This window comes from Rhagoletis pomonella, unplaced genomic scaffold, assembly GCF_013731165.1.
Source record: "Rhagoletis pomonella isolate Grant_MI unplaced genomic scaffold, Rhpom_1.0 Rhpom_scaffold_00007, whole genome shotgun sequence".
In the NCBI taxonomy this organism is placed as follows: domain Eukaryota; kingdom Metazoa; phylum Arthropoda; class Insecta; order Diptera; family Tephritidae; genus Rhagoletis; species Rhagoletis pomonella.
In genome coordinates, this window is record NW_023458561.1 from 30,047,822 (window position 1) to 30,052,792 (window position 4,971).

Genomic DNA, 4,971 nt, shown 5'->3' on the forward strand with positions numbered 1-4,971 from the left:
TTTACGTACTCGAAATTCAAATACTTTTTGAACAATTGTTTAACATTGGTTCGATTGTTTACATTTCTATTATAACCCGATGGGTGGCTTTTAAGTTTCTGTGGCGGCATTTGCTCCAGCCCATTTACAACACAAACTTCCTATCGCGATTGCCTTGTTATCTTCTGCTTGCTGTTTGTTCAATACGTGTCGTCTCGATCAGCTTCTCTACGTCAAAGCGAACAAAACAAAACCAATGAAACTCAACAGTTGCTCAATAGTATACATTAAAAATGTTTTGTAATCTATTAGGAAAGTTTTCTGCGTAAATGTCCCATTATCTGTTTAATTTCGTTTTCATATTTCTACTAAATTAATTAAGAATAATTTTCAGTAAAGAAATGCCCAATATTGAGGGATTATTGAGGACTCAGTATATCCAGTAAACAAACTTAGCTATTTTTTTTTACCAAGTTTGGTCCCCATAAAGGACTAGTGTTGCAAGCAACGCTTTTTCGGCAATTAGGGTGTTGTGCAGCTATTTAATGTGGTGAAAATTATTTAAGCACTGGAGAGATTTATTCACATGGAATTGGAGATAGGGCTGATAGATTAATTTTAAATAAATTGTGAATCTGCGAAAATATCTTTTCAGCAGATGAATATACTTTTTAACCTTTTTCCCGAAAATTTACATACAGGCTCGAAAATATGCGAGTAACATTAGGTTTGTATAGTAACTTCTCCAGTAAAACATTGCAGCGAGAGCGTAAAATTGAGAAGAAGAGAAAACTAGCAGAAGAGGTTATTGAACACAAAACTAGCAGAAACTTGCAAGAGAACAGTTGTTGCACTGCTTTGACAATCTGCTGTAAACATTTTACTATTTATAAATTAGTTTTAAACTCTGCTTTACACACAAGCACTTACACTGTCCAGTACATCATTAATATTATGATTTCCACTCATTTTACTTTTGTTTGTGCCAAGGCGAATCAATATAAGGTGATAGCAGGAGTACAAATCCAAAAATTTACATGTATTTTGTTTTTGCTTTGGCGGCATAAACTGTCAAAACCTGTAAGTGTGAGTAGAAATTCAAACAAAATTTTTCAATTTGATATCAGAAGCCGTGCGGCGAAACACATACACAAAATCAACTGAGCTAGTAACACCACTTTATATATATTCTTTTGACATTTATTCTTCTTCTTCTTCTGCTAGCTAATTTCTGCTAGTAAAAATTTCACTAGCAAGAATTTGCAGCTCTCTCGTGTTGTTACGCTCTCGATTCAGTGCTCTCTTGCAAATTTTTTGGGTTATCATACACTTTTCCAGTAAAAGTTTGGAGGTTCCAGTACAAATTAGTACTGACTATTGGTAATTTTACAAACCTATTCAAATATAGTCGCCTGGATGGAAAATTGCCGGAAGCGTCATTTTGACAATTTGTGGTTTTTGGATATCTTCTTTAGTTTCCGACTAATTGACTAACATTTTTTCGGTTATTTGGTACAAATTGCGTTAGTATTGCTGTCGTACTAAACTAATCAAGATCTTTCAAATAGAGTTATCTGTTCTTCTTTAGTTTCCGACATATTCAGCTTTATCATGAGTTTCATTTTCTAGAACCGGGTCACTTTTCGTTTGCGTGTGTTCACTACAGGTGGATGAACAAATTGTTGGCGAAATTTTGTTCGGGCGAAACTCACGATTAGGCTGATTAGTAAAAAGTATGGTTAATTTATAAAAATTGTTATCACATTTTGGCGTATATCACTAAAACTGACTGCAAATGGTTGACACTAAACTAAAAAAAATAAGATAATTTAAGAATTTCATGAACTAGTACATTGCATTCTCCGACACTTTGGAGAAAATCTGTAGTCGTGTTTCTGAGAAATTGCATTCCAAACTTCAATCGTGAGTTACCGAAAGTAACTTGTGACAATCTTTTATCCAGGGATCTACATAAATTATAATTGTCATTATTTTCGCAGTTGGAGTATATGCCAGACGAGTAACAGGTATACACATACAAGGATACCTAAATTAGCGCGTTGAACTTGTATATTTATCTCTCTCCAACGCATTAATTCTATATACGTAGGTACCAACGCCTGACAAAGTTATGTCTAAATTTAATAATGGCTCTATGACAAAATATTCATGGAATGTATTCGTAGATTTTTATTTACTTCATTTCATATATTAGCATTGATGTTTTGTTTTTCATACATTAGTATTGAGGTTTTTTACTAAATACCAGGAATAAATATTTAATAAAAAACTATTTCATTTAAGCTTAACCAACATTTAGTTGCTCGGAGCTAATTTTGGAACGCTTCACGAAATATTTTCATAGACAGTAAATGCAACCCTGGGTGCATCCTTAACGAGCTGAAAAACCAAACAATTAAAAAGATTCCATCTGAACCAATATACCCAAAAATTATAAAGCAAAACAAAAACCATTTTTTCCAATTTATGCACTGTTATTTTTATTATTGCAATACAATTTCGCAGCTCTTCAAACATTTTCCACATTATGCTTTTAGGGCTAGTAGTTTCCGACCCCATTTGCTCGTTTTTTTTTTTCAATTCTGAATTTAGGCTAGGCTTCATGGGAACTTACTGTGGGTGCAAACAGACCACATTTTGTAAACTGAATTGTGATATGTAATTTTATTTTATAATGAAAAATGAATTTAATGTGCAATTTTTTAAGTTGACTAGATGTAAGACAAACTTTTAATTTTCTTTATATATTGCATGCTTTAGTTTTAATTCTGTTTAAGTTAAGTTGTAAAGGTGAAAATAGGCCTCCTGGGCAACCGAGCACATTAAAAAAAAATCGGTAACTCGCGTAAAAGCATACCTCACAAGTGGTGTGGAAAATGCAAGAACAAATATAAATGGAATAATTTTCGAAATTATGAAATGGTTATTGGTATTTTCCATCTCAAAGGGGGTGATTAATTTGAACGTTATTTAAGCTGCCTTTACACGGTCGATTTTTGTCGTTTACCCAAAATCTACCCGTGTAAATTGCAATTCAACCGTAAAATGTAAGCGTTTTGGCTAGTCGATGTCTTAAGTAAATTTTCCAGTCGACAGAAATCGACCCGTGAAAAGGCAATTTCAGGAATTTTTTAATTTTCTTTTTTTTTTTTGCTTGGGCGTCTTTTAAAGATGTGCCAAATTATATTGTCGCCTTAAATACAAAACAACAATTTCTTTAAGCCATCTTGTGCAGCAATTTGTTGATCTTATCCTCACGGCTACCGAAATCACCAACCTCAACGTAGTGATTAGCCTTCTTGCGCCAGCCTCGGGTTGATGTGTTGAGCTTGAATAGCAACAGGAAGTTGGGGGCTTTCTTGAAGTGAAGTGAATCAACGCACTGAATTTCGTGCGCTTCGCGAAATTTGCGTTCGATCACAAAGCAGAGATTGGGACACGCTTGACCATTCCACGTTTGTACATCAATTCACAAACTGATTTAAGATTTGGATAAACCCATATAGGTGGTTCGGCATACGTAGCATATTAATGGTTGCCTTGCTCAATTTGATGCACACCGTTTTAATGTGGCGAAAACAGAACTGTAAAACTACGCACTTTTTGTGCATTTCTTTGCCACACAGCGGTACTCCATCACACGGCGTCCATCACGGAGTTTTCTTGTTTGATATTTCTCAGCATGCACCAAGTTTTCACATTTACGGAGTGCAATCACAGCAGAGCGCTTTAGTTTACGTTTGATCAGGGTAGCAATTTGCTGAACTGCAGCTTCGGCTCGGGGACAGGAGGCAGCTTCCTGGAAGGTTGTCTGCCCTTTGCTTGCGGTTTCTTACCGGCCCATGATGGCAGTCATCTTAACTTGTTACTTAGCACGTTGAAAAGGCGAAAAAAAGTTCGCCAAATGTTTGGAGCACATCGTAAATGAGCCACTCGATTTATAACGTTTCTATAAACAATTTAATTAAATACTTTTTATACATAGATATGCTGCAACCATGCACTTACTTTCCCAACTTCCATCCTGTTTATCGGCATAGTTTTCCAAATATGCCTGCTACTTCGTTACAAATTACTAAATTTTCCAACTGCGCCTTCTTTGTTGGCTCGACATATCCTAAAAAAAACAAATTTACATTAAACAATAGAAATCGCAAAAATTAGCAAATAAAATACTCGCTTTGTTTTGTTTTGTTGTCAAATTTCTGAGAAATGTGAATTCACCACGATGCGATACAGAAAGAACAAGGACCAGGGATGTAATTTTAAGTAAACCTATTATTCAGTGGCAAGGCGCAGAGCGTTCGGGGCAGCAATATTAATTTGTATCAAATATAACATTAAACGGTGGTTCTAATACATTTTTTGATATTATTAACCAGAGTACATACATTATATGATATTTCTTTCAAAATTAATGTACTATATGAACTTTTTTTTCAAATATTTCTTAAGTTTCTTTCATCAGTGCAGAAAAGCAACCATGCGTGTAAGAAATTGTGTGCTACCTAAAATTTCACCTCTGGAAACTTTATCCCCATAAAGGACTTCACCACAGTTTTTTTACTGGATATACTGAGATTGAGGAGTTGTGTTGTTCTCAGTGTTGCCACAAACATTTTTTTTCCTACCAAAGTTACCTACAAAGACCCATGCTGCAATAATACAAGGTGGTATCAGTTGTGACAGGTCGAGTTGACACAGCCTTAGCTCAGTCAGAGAACGTATTCAATATTCATGTTTAATTAACATTCCAAATGCTCTCGTGAGATTTAGCTCTGTTAACATTCTTCTTTTCTGCTTTGTATTTTGCTTTCGCTGTTAAGTATTCCAAATATTTGTCGCTCTTAAAATGCGCTTCGCCAGTTTAGTTGGCTCGAAAAATGTGGCATTCACAGTTCTTGGACCTTCTCTATAAATATACTGTGGCGAATACTGCGGCAACACAAAGCGAACAACGAGAAATAGGCA

General features: G+C 35.0%; 2 protein-coding genes across 2 annotated transcripts in view; one reads left to right on the forward strand and one right to left on the reverse strand.

The window, feature by feature from the left end:
- LOC118742561 (sestrin homolog) overlaps positions 1-4,971 on the reverse strand; it is a gene marked incomplete in the record, with an annotated part of 134,363 nt that overhangs the window by 93,641 nt on the left and 35,751 nt on the right.
- LOC118742560 (lethal(2)neighbour of tid protein 2) overlaps positions 1-4,971 on the forward strand; it is a 64,136-nt gene that overhangs the window by 514 nt on the left and 58,651 nt on the right. The gene's annotated exons all lie outside the window — the stretch shown is intronic.